Genomic DNA, 15,818 nt, shown 5'->3' with positions numbered 1-15,818 from the left:
ACCGTACCTGGTCCATTGGAGATCTGGACCATGATGACAAAATGCTGCTTTATTTACTCTCTGCTTGTCTTTTGAGGTCACTGGGGAGACTGTGATTTGTATGAGACACATTCCAGACTCTTATTACCAGAAACGTGACTGTTGAAGAGCTTGTTTTCTTGGCTTCACAGTCTATTAACAAGAACTCTAAATTTAGTGACCCTTTAGATTTGCTATAGATTTTTTTTTTTTTTTAAATCAGCAAACAACAAAAACAACCTTGATAATTCTCCCTATAGCTGCCCAGTATATCAATGGAGCTCAGTTACTTGTTGGGGGAGGAAGATCTGCATTAAGAGTGCTCCTCTGAAAGCTTCTAAGCAAAGACAGTTTCCCAGAAGCCTGAGCTGCTGGCCCTGCAGTAATAACTGCTTCCTTTGAGTTCCCTTATAATTCCCTGGTGAATGGCATCAAAATATTATGCATTTCTAAAGCATCTCTGTGGAAGTCTGCTGTGATTTTTAGTCCCTCTAAGAAGGATTCTGTTTAGTAACGCAGAATCAGGAATATGCTGTTTCCCAGTGAAAAACCTGTTTGTTGTAAAACTTGTTTGTTGTTTGTGGCAAAACCAACCCCCTAAGCAGTGAATCCACAGAGGGATGCAGTGGGGTAGCCCAGGCAAAGTCTGTACCATACAAGCTGTCATAAGGAGTGTGGCTTTTAATTCTAGAAGATCCTGTATTCATTAGCAAAGGCTCATCTTTCCCAGAAGCACTTGTACCAAGCTCTGCTCTTTGTGTGCTTATACACAATGGGAAACTATTCCAAAACTCTGTAAGTGGGTTGAGAAGCTTGACCACACTGAAGTGTTTCCTTTCAAATATGAAATCTTACAGAAGTTTGTGTGGCCAAACTGAGTTGAATGTAAATTGCAGCAACCATGTTATGGTACCAGCATCACCCCAGTTTGTCATTGCATGTCAGCAACTCACTGCAATGCCAAGGAGGGAAGAGGTGGTGTGATGGCTGTTGGGTTTTGTTCTTGGGTTAGTTGGATTTGGGGTTTTTTTTGCCCTATTATGTTACTTGTTTACTATATCAATGAAAACAGTTTCCTAAAGGCTTTTGATAATTTGTGGCAGAATATGCAATGTTGTATCTTCCCTTTTGAACACCAGTGTGGTTACAGTCAGGACATCTCAACTGTAGCAGGAAAAATAATAGGCCAGAAAAACATTCCTGTTGATCTGGAGATCTCTGCATCCTCTGGCAGTGGGACAGGGCTTTTGTTGTTTGTGTTAACATAGTTTACAGCCACAAAAAGGCACTGGCAAGTTGCAAGAGGGCTGGAAAGCAACCTTTATAGAAATGAGATTCAGGGCTTCACTTTGCAGATGCTGCTGCAGAAACTTGGCAGGGTTTGCTGAAGGGTAGTTTTTAAATAATTAGTATTGATCAGGAAAAGAGTGTTGAATTTCATAGCTTGATATTTTCTCTACATGATGTCCTCACCACTAGTCTAGATAACACACTGATCAACGTGCAGTGATGAAATGCAAGCTGAAGCAGAACGGTGCTGCCAGGGCACTGGCTGCAAGGGCTTCCCTTCAGCCTCAGCCAGATGGACTGAGTGGATATCACAGTTCAGACTCGTAAACAAACTCGACTCCATCTGACTCAGAAATGAATTTCATTCCCAGCAATGTAATTCTCACACCAATCTCCCTCTGTATAATCCATCTTTCTCTCACATGTGCACACACTGTTTCTTTCATTGACTTTTAAATAGACAAGGTGTGCTGTGCAGCTAGAGAGCACCGAGCTTTCCGTGCCCTGATTTCCCTGCTTCCCCCTGGGCAGCAAGTAAAGGCAGAGGTTTGTGCTCAAATGGAGTCTTTCCTGTTTCCCAGAGGGATGAGCCAGTAGCCAAGGCAAATGCCCTGCACTTCCAAGCCTTTTGTTTTGCAGATTTCTCTAATGGGTTCTTGACTTCACAAATCTTAGTTAAGATTATGATTTTGTCCTTTTTCTTTCCTTTTTTAATTTTTTTTTTTTTTTAATTATTCCTCCTTCATAATTTAATATTTTGCCACAGGAGGATTAACTTGAACTGAGCAAAACTTATTTTCAGCCTAGGCAGACTGGAGATGCTGGTCTCAAGGCTGCCCTCAGTACAAGATAGGAAGGGAATGCAAAGGCAATTTTTGTATCTAGTTGTATCTCTGCTTCTTGAAAGGGCTGATGTATGAAGCTGCAAACTGATGGTGAACAGATATTTATCCTTTCCTCCAGGTGATCTGGAGCTATTGTATCTATCCCACATCTCCTGGGGAGACATTTTGTGCACAAAGGTACCTCATCAAGCCAAGCTGGCTTTGTAGCCCTTTGCAGCTACAAGTCAGAGCCTCTCAGGGTCCCTGTGGAAGTTTCCTGTGTGCTCTTTCTTCCCTGGCAGTGAACAGCCTGCGTGGCAGTGGACACTTCTCCCCTCTCCCCTGCTGCTCTTTGCCTGCCTTCTGTTGTGGTCCCACCCCTGCAAGCTCCTGGTGGAAGGACCTGTGCAAGAGCTTTGGAATCCACATCTGTCAGCCAAATTAGTAAAAACACACTATTTCATGTTTTAAGATGTTGAAGTCCAAGTGACTAAAGTTAAGGAGGATTAACCCCAACATATATGAGTGGAGTGGGCAGTGGGAATAAGCCCAGAGTTAGTTTGCACAATTAGCTTTCCCAGCCAGTACAGCCATCACCCTATAGGGCTGCCTATACCTTCAGAGACAAGATCCGCTTTTCCTTCTGTGGTCCTAGCTATGTTGTCTGCCTCCACTGGGGCTTTTACTCAACTCTTTGAGTTCATACAATCTTTCTCTTTCTGCCTTGTTGCTCTTTCCTCCCTTCCCTTTTTCTTTCCTCCTTTCCCCTCCAGCGTTAAATATTTACCCTGTGTTGGGCTGAGAGCACAATCTGGGATGCTGGAACTCATGTCAGACTTCTGAAGTGCCACTGGTGTAATGGCTTTGGCATTAAAACAAAATGACTCACATCTGTTTGTGGCTATCTGTGGTCTCTTCATTATCTGGCTAATATATTCTATGGGAAAGAGCTGGTCTGCCTGGAGCAAGGGTAAAAAATGTTCGGTCTTTTCTCTTGAAACAGCAGATTCTAAAAAGGAGAACAGAAATGTACTGTTATGACCTTAGCTTCTCAGCTCATATCCTGAATACATTGTATTTGCACTGGTAGTGCCCTGGTCTAACTCAGCATGCATTTAATGAAATGTCATATGAATTATTTAAGGTTGATTTTAATTAAAGCCAGACTTCTGACAAGGCAAAGGTTGAATGTATTGTGTTAGCTAGGTGGAAGCTACTTGTGGATTCTTTGCTGATTTTTTTGTGCAATACTACTTCATCCAACTCAGCCCCAATATGCATCATCTTGGGAGGAGAAAATGCGATAAAGTTCATGTTAAATTTTCTCCTAAGCTCCACTGTATTCCTTCTGCAGACAACAGGAGCTCTGTCCCTGCTTTCAGCATCCAGGTGTTGATTGCTTTCTGGCCTCCCTGTGCTGTAATGCCTGCTGTTTGCTGGCTGGAGCAGGGCAGGCTTGTTGCTCTCCCTCTGCAATTCCTACTCCATGAATTTGTACATTATTCTTTTCCTTATTTCCCTAGTAATGCTTCTGTACTCCTCTGGATAGAAATCCTCAGTTTCTGTGAGAGCAGACAGACCTACTTCATTCTGAGTGGAAATGCTTGGAGGAAGGGCTACTTCTACCTCACTGCCGATGGCATCTATATTTGCAACAGCACTGATTGTGGATCAGGTTCTCTGCATATCAACATCTGTGTACCAGTGTAACCAGAGGATAATTCTGGAGTTTGTTTCTAAATACTTTGCTTTGGCACACTTCATGCAGAGGTCAGTGTTGGTTACCAGAAAATCAGGACTTTGTTAGTAGCAGTAACAGCTCTGGATCCTCTTGGTAGTACTTTACCCCCCAGTGGATTCAGAGATGTATAACTCCTTGGACCTGGATGAAGTTCCCAAAGCAGCTAGAGGAATGGGAAGAGGACTGGGACAATGCCAGTTGCACTGCACTGGGATACAAGCATCTTGCCCCACTGCCAACATTCACTGCATGGGTTGTCCCCTTTTCCGCTGCAGTAGGAATCTTATTCCTAGTATCCTGACACAATCACTGTGTGTGAAGGAGAAATACATATATTTATATAGAAAAAAGCATTTCATTTCAAAGCTGTGCATAAATAATACATCAGGTTTCCTGCCTAAGCTGTGGCTTACCATCGTGCTGAGACACACATGTAAGAGGAGGGGGGGTAAAAACTGTTGTAAAAGCTCAGCAGGCTTCCATCTTGTTACTTATACATAAACTGAGGGTAGCTTGCACCTCTGTGCACATTATGAGGTGATTAGCATGTTGTTTAGCATCAATTATGCATTTTCCATGCATACAGACATGTTAAATTATGCAAGTTGTAGTCTTTATGCTTTTTATTTAATTTGTTAAGAGGGGAAAAAGCCTACAATAAACAAATCTTTTAGTTCTGTGTCCTTTCCTCCTTTTTCCATCTGTGCCCTCATTTTTTCAGTCTGGGCAATGTAAATAAATAAGATGCTCCCCCCCTTTCTTTCTGCTGACCCCACCTCTCCAGGATGTGGCCTGGCTGCCAGCCTGGCACAGGGGTTGGTGACACCTGAGGTGGCTGGCTGTAGCAACAGCAGAAGATGTCTTGAAAATATGTCATGTAGCAAAATAAAATCACTTTGGCTGCAAGTTCCTTCTTTACTTTTGTTTACAGTAAGTGTTGACTTAAAAAAATAATGAAAAGGTATGAGTGTAGGTGGATACATTAAGGCTTCCCTGAGAACACTTGCCTTGAGCAAGGCACAGGCTGGATCTTGCCCTTGTAGGGCAGGTAAATTCAGTGTTTTGAAGCATGGAATACTTGATCTTCGGCAGGGTCTCAAGCACTTGAACATCATGCTGTATTTAACCATTCAGCCTCAGTACTGAAGGAGGCTTTTCTACAAGTACTTGTTGGAAAGTGTCAAGATATAGTGTGTTTGCTGACACTTCAACCTTACTGTGCTCAGATTTAGTGAAGTGGGAACCTGCCCCCCTCTCAAAAGTCATGGACTCTTTTGAGTTTCTATGTATGTTTCTCTGATTATTGATATTTGCTGGTGATTCTGTGCAGTGTTTCATCTGCAAGCAGATGAATGCTGTCTTCCCAGAAAAATGTCAGTCTGCAAATTCCCAGGAGTATTTTTGCTTTTCAGCTGTTTATTCCAACCAAGAGTCTTACAATTTCTGGAAATTCAAGTCTGGAAAGAGACTGGGGTGGGGGTAAATGCAGTGTCTGGAAGAATCCATTCTACATGGTTTCACGTGGTCATAAAGCACAAAATACTTCCCTGCACTAATTCAAGACTTGCAGTAAAAATCACAAGCTACAGCTATGCTGTGCTGTAAGAAAAGAGCAGGAGGGCCCAAAGGCATGCTGAAGGTCATGGGTTTCTCCAGTAGCAGGAGCTTAAAGAGGTGAAATTCTCAGCTGACAACCTAGGAAGAGAAAGGCATCCTCTGTTATGAAACATCACCAAGGGGCAGAAAGAGACACAAAAGCTGGTGATGAGTTTTAACCCTTAGCTGCTTCATTTTGCATATAAGCTGGGACTGCAGTGCATGCATCCTGCTTTGTGTTGTTGGGGTGACTGTGCTCAGTGCTTCTGGGGGAGTGTTATGTATGTTGTCTTTAAGCCTTAGCCAAAGCAGAGACAAGTGCAGTGCACAATGTGACAGGTTACTGCCAGGCAGCAATGCCTGCTGGGACCAGTGCTCTGAGGAGATGATATCTGGCTGCTGCTCTTTTCAGCTAGCAGGAGGACACAAAACCATCCCAAGAACACTAAAATAAGCTGTGATTTTGCATCCCATGTTTATTGCTTTGAAGCAATTTTTGAAACCAGATCTTGCTCCTGAGGCTCTATATAACTGCTGAACTGATGTCCCTGTCTGGACAGCAGGATGTAGTAGGGCTGGTTTCAGAGCCTGACAGCCAGGGCACAGTCAGCCCCTGGGGTGTGGCAATATGAGGCTCTTTGTTAGGTTTATGGGCAGTAATGACAATTTTTTTGAGTGGTAGGAGAGTCCGTTTTGTTCAGGACCAAATCCAGTTAGGATTCACCTTTATTTAACTGTGTAAAATGCATCTACCCCAATATCAAGCAGGAAGATTGGGCAGTGCAATAAGATTTCTTGCTCAGCACGACTTTGATGCTACATGTTATTGGCAAACAGATAAAGAGGAATGTGATGCTAACAATCTGCTTTACTATCAGCATAAAATCCAGAATACTGATGGGACAAAAATGGAATCTTAATGCACAGAAAGAGCTGGTAATCCCAAAACAATCTCTAACATGAGAGACATTATGTTGCAGGCTGTGATTCTGTAAGGAGAAACCAGGATGTCCAACATAATTCATCATGGTCACAGATATTAAACAAGGAGCAGGATCAGCAGTGGAGCAGATTCAGAATCTCATTTTACAGCGTTGTCACGGGGGCTCCTGACAGGCTGTGTGTGCACACTGTGCAGGGGACAAACATACACCTGGCTGGGTAATAGCTAGAGAGAGACACACAGAACATGCACACACGTCTCACGCAAACAGATGGGGAGGCTCATAAAGTAAGTTTATGGAAAGGCAAGATTAAGCTGGAGAGGAAAAAAATTGCTCCAGGAACTTAAATGAGAAATGTAGGTTGGCTATGGGACAGTGCTTAGAAAGAACAGAAAAATCAATTATTGTTTAGCTGCAGTAGAGAATATGGATCATTTAGCAAGGGCTTTTAGAAAATATCCAAAGAATAGTAACATCACTCCAAAGGACCTAAAAAGAAGGCCAGCTATCTGTGAGTTACTGTTCCCAGTGCCACATCACCCCCTGACAGATTGTACAGAGTAAGGCTATTGAACCGAACTGGAAATGGCTTGGGTATATCAGAGGTTATTCTGTCAAGTTTACAGTGAGGCATCTCTCAGCACCTGCAGATCCAGGATCCTGAGATTTGTACTGTATCCCCCATATTTTGCTAATTAGTTAAAATATGAAACAGCTTTTGGAGGGAAAATAAGTATTTAAACTGTTCCAGAACCCTGTTTTCAGTTTGGTCCCCAAGAGCATTGTGCTACTGCCTAGTCCTTTTGATTCCTTACTCCTGCCTAAGATGGCAAGTCAGCTCTCCTTCTCCAGTCTCTTTTCATTGCTTTTGAGCACTGCAGGACTGTATCCAAGTCACTCTCTTCAGTGACTTGTGAATCCTTGTATGATGTTCTGCTATTACATTTTTATCAAATAATACGTAGATGTTAATTATCTGTGTCCTTACAGGGCTGGGCTGTTTACAATGTGCACAGAAGTGTTTTCCTAGCAACAAATTTCAAGACCTACCTGGAGAAGGAGCAATTCCAGGCAAAGTTTTGTGTGATCCAGGTTGCAAATTAAAAAATGGACCTATTAAAGTAGGTCTCTTCTCTGCCTTTGGCACATATTGTACTCATGAATTATCGAGTTAGCTGAAGTTGGTGGTATATGAAGCTCCCTGGAAGCTGTGGTGTTTTGTGATTGGTTTTTATAATGATGTGAAAGATGTGCACTTTTTCCTCCCAGTCTCCAGCTGGCAATAAAACTAGAATCTTACATGTACAAGTGATATATCTGCTTGAGAGAGTAAACAAAAAACCCCAACAAAACCAAAACAAAAGCCACCAAGAAAACAAAATGCAGCTGGTGACAATGCTTTTTTAGTTTGAAAAATATATAACTTGTTGTTTCTTAAAAGGCCATGGGAATTCAGTGATAATAAGTAGTGGAAATATAGGAAGTAAAAAGTGATTTATCAGAGCCATGGGTGCACTTGTAGCTCTGACAGTAAAGTGAAATCAAGAAAATTTCAAATCAATGTCTGCTTGTTTTGAAATCTTGGGCTAGCTTTTGCTTTTCTGTTCAGAAAGACAAGAAAACTACACTCTCTTTCTGTTTTCATTAATTACTTTTGTCCTTTATTGTGAATAGCCTATGAGAATACTGCAAGGAATAACAGAGTTTTTTAAAAAGTCAGCAAATCATATTCCTGCAAAATATTTAGTGGTCACTTGCATGAGATGTTGGTGGGAGTTCCCTGGTGTTCCATCTCAGGAGGATGTTATACAGCATGTACACTTAGCATTTGTCATTGCCAGTCATTAGGCTGATTCCATTCAAAATCATCCTGCAACATAGTAAAGAAAACTATGCAAATTTTTATGACACTCTTGAGAGGTACTCAAGCCTCAGCATTAGGTGTAAATACTGTGGATTCTGGGACAGAAGTTTTTTGATCCAATACTTAAATTCAGAGTTGCAAAGATGCTTTAGCCATATTATTAATATAGCTATTAATTAAATTTAAATCCTTAAAATTCAGATTTCACTGGTGTACAAACTTTTTCAGGCATGTAAGTGTGGTGATGCTTTGCTCAGGAAAGGGTTTGCAAGAAGAGCGTGTGATGACTACAGTGCACATCAACCACAGAAAACAGCTGCTGGCTCCTGCTTACTCTCACCTAACTCAGTGTAAAATGCACTTGCTACTGCTGATCAGTCTTATTTAACCTTTCCCTTATATATAACAAGTTGTTTCAAATTGCAAACAGTATAATAGACTAGCAAGAAGTTCTCTAGGCTAAGGATGAGCAAAGATCCCTCTGGGGACTCATTTCTACAATTGCTTTTTGTCTTTGGCTCGGAAGTAGAAGTGCTGCTGCTTTCTAAGATCTTGTATAAATGGGACTCAGAGAGGCTATTTCTGCTTATGCCTCGTGAGAAATTCTGTATGGATTGCATCTTCACTGGAGCTGAGAGAGAAGCAGCTGGTTTCTGAGCCTGTGCACAATTACTGTGCAGCTTTCAGAGGTTCATGGAGAACAGACCCTTGCTTTTTTTGGTGGTGGTGTTCAATTTACGTTGGTCACAGTGATTCTGTTGTTACACCAGTGGGACATGGAAGGAGTTTCTATCATGGGTAGGATTCAGGAAAAGCAGATCCATTCCTGCACCCAGCCCTTGAGCATCTCTCTTGATAGGTCTGCTGTGCTGGTAAGGAGCAAGACATTTGTCTTTTAAAATGTACCCCAAGACACAGATGACTCCTTTGTAAATAAAATAAATATGTATAATGGTAAGTGACACAATAACAAAGCTATGCAGTAGGCCAGGTCCCAACTGCTCTTGATTAAAGCACCAGAAAGCTGATGAGCATTTCCAGGTTTCTCCTTGGTTCCTGTTTTAGAACTTTCTCCCATTTCCTCTGTTTTTTTTTTTTCTTGGTAATTGCCATCTGTAGCATACAGCAATGTACTTTGCCCCCAGTGGATTCTCCTTAGGCAAGACAAACATTAACACTTAATTTTGAGTCACACACGTTGTGGTCTTGCTCCCTGCTGTAAAATGGCTGCTAGCTCAACTTTGTGTATCCGTGTTTCCTCACTGTTCTCAGATGTCCTTGGGATCTGACTCCTGAAGACAGTGTAACAAGGAACAACATGCTTTGCTTGTGGAGTCTGTTTCTCTCTTTTTTTAATTTGTGCTGCTGACACTCTTTTATTCTTGAGAACTGCCTTGAATCTTGTGGGCACTTGATAAGCTTGTGTGAAGTGTGTCTCTTGTGATCTGATCAGATCTGCTCAGGTTTCCTTCCACACGAGTAAGAGAATCTCTCACTGAGGGTCCTACATGTCTCACTGACAGACCAGTTCTATGATGATATAAAATTGTGTGAATTATGCTAAAGTAAACCAAGTTATAGCCTGCTAGTGAATCTGACCTTTGTGGTTTGGTGGCCTGAGGAAACAGCAACTGAACTCACGTAGGTATCTCAGCAGTCATTACAATTTTCCATTCCCTTTTTCTTTGGGGGAGGGAAAAGGGAATCTGAGGATATTTGAAAAATGAAGCCTATAGAAGAAACAAACAAACTGCTTGCTTTAGTATTAGAGTCATCAATCTTGGTCAAGCGTTATTGCCAAAGGAGAACTGGGCTGGAAAAATATGCATGTCAGTGTTCAATCATTATGTCCATTAGATACTGGTTGGCATTGATACATATTAAATAAAGGAGTGTGAGTTGTAGCTGCTCCAGTTTTCTCTGCGTGTAACAACCAATATAGTGGTAACAGGCTGGAAATTATTTCAGCAGCTCATTTATTTATGTGTGTGTGGAAAGGAAGGTTAGCAGCTGGGCAGACTTTAGCACTGTAAAGAAGAAATTTGGTCATGTGCCAGGAGATCTATAGTCACAATCAACAACTTTTAAAGGATTCAGGTTAGGAGGAGGGAAGGAGTGGAGCTAGGGCCAGTTGAAGCATTTGCAAAGTGACATGAGCAATATATTTTTTTTTATTAGGGCAAGAAATAGCAATGCCTCCTGTAGCCTGGAAATCAATTGAAGGCTTAGAAACTTGTAGAAGGAAGTTAACAGCTATTGATAAAGCTCCATAGGAATTACAGCTGCAGATTTGAGCTTAAAAGGAGTGGTGCTGCAGGTGTGGTGGGAGCCAGGATCAGATTGGTATAAGTAAGAAAAAAATCATGTTAATATGCTCAGTTCTTTTGCTTTAAAACTCATGCAGTAATAGGTAGGAATGGTGACAGCAGTTGTTGTCAATTGGTGGCAAAGAACAGCATGCAGGGGCCAGTGGTGACAGAAGAAAGTCTTCAAGCTGAATTGCATACAGCTAGGGTGTGACTTGCTTTGCCATCAACAAAGCAGATTTTATAATATGGTGTCTACTCCAAACAAATGTTCTGGCATCTGCATTGTAGCATTTTTAGGAACAAATAGACACAGGAGTCTGCAATTGCCAGCAGAATTGCCTTCCTTCCAGGGAACATAGCTCTCGCTAGTGATGAATATAGCAAAGGTGACCTGCCTCCTTCTCAGCATGTTGCAAGGCTTAGTACAGCACTACCTTTCAAAAGCTTTCCATGGTTTCCTTGATACTGCAGTTTGAGGTCACAGGAATCCTGGGCTAGAAAAAAGCAAAGGTCTGAGCACAGCTTTCCTCTCCATAGAGAAGAATGAAAACAATTCAGTTAAAAAGCAATATTTTCCTTTTGAAAATAAAAGAAAATATTCTGAAGTTCTGATCACCCTGAGCAGAAACATCTCATTCCTGCAGAGCCAGGTGGAAGCTGTGCTTTTATCTTGTGTTCCTGTCCCCCTTATAGGCTGCAGTTCTCTCATTGTGTTGTGCCTCAGCCCAACCAAGGGCTGAAGAAATCAAAGTAGGGATGGGATCCAGCACAACCAAACCAGAACATCCCCAAGCAGAGCCAAGCAGTACATGCCTTCAGGTGTGGCTTTTGTATTGACACCAGCAGTGTCCCTGTCTCTCAGCATGACATGGTGGAGGTGAAACACTGGGCAACAGTGTTTCATTATCTGTGTCCCTCTCTCACTGTGTGGAGCTCTATAGAGATCAAGATCCCAATCTGATTTCAGCAGATTCTCTGTCTAGATTGGCATGGTCACACCATACATGAAAATGCACTGGGTGCCAGTTTTGTCAGTGAATTTGCTGAGCAGCAGCTGCACTAGGCACACTCTGTTACTCCAAACTTCAATTTACCTCTAAAAGGCTGTTTTCTCTAGCCCAGTAATGCCTGTGCTTCTACCCGACTCTTCGTTGCTGGACCTTAGTATAGCTCTTTGTCATTTATTTTCATATATATGAAATATTAAGCTTCCTGTGTCAAGACTTAAAATGTACATACATGTATCAGATGACATTGTTACCTAACAACTCCATTTTCCCTCTGCTGTTCCCACTGACCAGCAGGAGCGTCGGCTCCTCCATTAATCATATCCTATGTAAGATTAATGTAGCTTTTTCACCTAAAACTGTGTCTTACCATTAAAAAAAAAAATCTTTCACAAAGCACAGTTTTCCCTCTTTAATATGGTTTTATTGTATGGCTTTTATTTGTCTGCTCTCTCCTCTCTGTGCCACGGTGCTTAAGCTTTGCAAGCACATACAGAACTGGTTTACTTTGACAAAGGGGAAGTTTGGAAATGCTTCTGGAGACTGAACTGGGGACAATTTCATGCCACACCAATGTGCTTTCTGACAGCTGGATATCAGAGACATCTGATCCAAAACTAGATGATATGACTATTTCCCCACTGCAAATATCAGATGTGTGAACTTTTATTGCTTACAACCCTCGTGTTGGGCCAGTAGCAGAGATAGAGCCACATGTGTTGCGAACATACCCAAAGGAGCTCAGGCATGGTGTCACTTTGTTCTCAGTCTTGCCCTGAGGGCCCCCACAAAGCTGGATATGATGTGTTCTTTGATCTCTGAAACATCTTGAGATCTCAAGATGGAAATTTCTCCAGTACACTTTACCACTATCCTCCTTATTTTCCCCAATTTAGAAAGTCTTAATTATCTAAAATCCCTTTGCTTCCATAACTGAGAATAAGCAAAGGATTTGAATATATTCCTGTGGCAGGTTGACCTTGACTGGCTGCCCCCTCAGCCCTTCTCTTGTTCCTCCTCAGCAGGGAGAGACTTTTTCCCCTCAGTCTGTGCAGGTTTTGCCCTTTCTTACACCTGCTTCCCCCAAGGTGCCCAAGCCAGGCTGAGGAGCTCAGCTGTGCCTCTGGGGTGGCTGGAACCGGCTGTGTCTAGTGGGGGGCAGCCCTGGCCCCTTCTCACAGAGGCGCCCGAGCCCCCTTGGCTGCCAGAGCCCGGGCAGGGGCACCCAGAGCAACTCTCTAAAGCTTATTTTGCATTGATATGTTTAATTAGGGTTGGAGTTGTGTCCTCTGAACATCCTGGTGATGGCAGCTCTGCAAGGGGAAGCTGGGGCTTGCTGTGCCTGCCCAGTGAGGGGAAGGTGTGAGGTCCGTGCTGGTGGTAACGTGACCAGAGCTGGGCCTTATCCCGGGGCTGCTTCACTGCCATCCATGGCTGTGGCAGGGAGATCAGGAAACTGCCTTGTGAGTGCCCTTGAAGTAGTTGACTGGGGAGAAGTCCTTTCAGTGACAGACCCTGCAATGGCCCCAGAGAGCCTGGCACCCAGGTGCTCTGGAAGTGATGAAAAGTGCTTGAGCAGATGGCAATTTGCTTTCAGGGAAAAGGCTTTGGATCAGGCTCTTTAACAGCAACCAGGGGGTCTTTGGATGCTGAAGAAACAAGTTTTATCTGCCCTCAACACCAGGAACTGTTTGGAAGTGGCAGCTGGAAAAAAGTGCAAAGTCTGAGTGCATAAACTACTCAGGCCCCTGGGAACCGTTTTCATATTTACTGTCAATTCTATTTCAGGATATACAGCCTACATTTCTTACATTGTCCTGAGGAACAGAGAAAGAGTCAGTTCACTCTCATTTGAGACAGTCCAGGCTGATTTGTCAAGGTCTCTCCCCTGCAGCGCAGGGACGCGCGCGGTTGGTTGCTGTTCTCCAGCCGCCAGACGCTGCAAACTCCGACCGACGCCTGCGCGAAGCCTCGGAAGTGACAGGCATGGAGACTTCAGCTGTCAGTGTTGTTCAGCATCCCATGGCAGGCCTTCGACATGCTTCAGTTGTGGTTTTACTTGAGGTAAATCCTATTCTGCCCATGGTAGGTGTTCTAATCTGTCAAGCTTGGCTCATCAGGAAGGTGAATGGTCTTCCACTAAACACTGGTTTTGCACGTGGGCTTCTGTCTTCTGTATATGACGAGATTCTTCCCCTGCACCAGAGTGAGAAGGGGTATTAACAAGAAATACAGGATACATGTAATGTAGTGTGTCCTGACAGACTTAGTAAAATCCAAATTTCCTGTCATCCAAACTGAGGTTGGACCAAATGTTGACCAACAAAGAAATTCTCATGATTTCTCTACTGTGTGGAAGGCTCTTATGCCAAAATGCAGCTGGGTGAGCACAATTCCTGAGGTGCACTGGCTGTGGTTAAAGGAACAATGTTCCTCTTGACATTACAGTACTTATAATTACCAGTACATGGAGCTGAGACTACTTAATTACCTCTGGTAGAGGTATTTAGTGTTTCATCCAGATTTTAATTATTTTCAGTGAATGATGCCTCAGGCAGACTTGGTTAGAACGATTCAGGCCAAGAAGCAGTTTCAAATGTATGGTCTATAGGATAGTATGTAGAGCTCAGGGCCTATAAAAAATTTTCCTTGGAATAAAGAAGTGCAATCATCTTGGGTGAGGGACAGTTGAAGTCACACTTGGACACTGTCTCCTTTTTCCTTTTTTAATAATATATGAGCAAGTTTTGACTTATGGGAAATAGGGTTAATTATGTTAATTTTTGTTGCCTCCTGGTTTCTGCATCTGAGCAGCTGCATGAGGGAGAATTGATACTCCACATCCAGGTTTTAACTGGAGCTGCATCCCAGGGGGTTGCAGAGCTGGTGTTGGGCAGGTGGACGCTGGTTGTCCAAGCATGGCTGTCTTTCTTGGAGTATTGCTTTGCTATTTGCTCATATCTTTTTAGAGTTCTTGTACATTAGAAATAGAGAATGGTGAGACTGATTTATGGTTAATTATTAATTTTATAATCTAATCTTACCTTTTTTAATTCAAGCTCATGAGCTTTATTCAGTCATTCATGTACTAAGGCCAGGACTTTAAAAATGGGTTCCAGCTTTAGCTGAAAGATGCAGCTGAATTCACTACATCCCTTTTCAATTATGCTCATTAATAATTTCCTTATGATATTTGAGGGTGCTTGCAGGGTATAAGAAATTCACTTTTCTGTCTGATTTTCCTGAAGAATGTTCTCTGTTTCCTGAAATATATCAGCTTGTGCTGGATGTGCACTGCCTGTCTCCTTGTCATTATATCCCTGCTGAAACATTTCCGGTGGTGAAGCAGAAGCAGAAATGTGCTACAAAACTGCATACCTTGAATTTCATGCTGCTGAAATGAACATTTTAGTAAACTACCCAAAGTCTGGAAATGATTCATGCTGACTATTTGGGAAATACTTTCAGATAATAAACAAATTTGCAGGAATCAGAGATGGTTCATGAAAGATTAATGACAGTAGAGACAACTCCCCTCCTTGAGATCTTGTTTCAGCATCAGCTCTCTGGTTTATACTTTGCTTTTGAATTTACTGCAACAATGCTCATTCATTCCAGAGGAGAATTAGGCTCGGATTCATTTTAGAGAGTATATTATATTTAAGGGTGTGGAATGAGGGACAAACTCTTACATTCTGTAGGAAAATATTACCTAACTTGTAATTTCCAATTCTTGCTTTTGTTTCAATCTACCACTGTATTTTTTTTTTTAAGTGGTTAATTAAGGTCACGATATTACTAGAAGTTATTTCCTTCTCCTAATCAGAATGTGATGTCCATTTTATTAGCCTGTTTTATTATGATCCATAATAATTTCAATGCTTAATCATTTCTTCTGTCTGCTTGTAAATCTGCCACTTGCTTAGAAACACTTGTTCTGGAACTGGAGTTAGTTGGTTTTCCCCCAGTGCACAATACAATCACCTTTCCTCTGGGTTATATTTTGGCTTATCAATGGATAAATCTGATTTTTTGAACAACAAATGCTCAACACTCCTGACTAAATATAAACAGAAATCATGTCTCCTTAACACTGGCATCTGTGGGAAATGTAGCTGTGGATAAATTATGCTATGTATGAAATAAAATACTTTATGTTTAAGGTAGGTTGAGGTGAAGCAGGTTCTGTTGAGAGTCTTCTTGTAAAGTACTTCTAAAGGAATCA

The sequence above is a fragment of the Chaetura pelagica genome, unplaced genomic scaffold (assembly GCF_000747805.2).
Source record: "Chaetura pelagica isolate M959 unplaced genomic scaffold, ChaPel_1.0 scaffold45, whole genome shotgun sequence".
NCBI classification, from domain to species: Eukaryota; Metazoa; Chordata; class Aves; order Apodiformes; family Apodidae; genus Chaetura; species Chaetura pelagica.
This window is presented reverse-complemented; position numbering follows the sequence as displayed.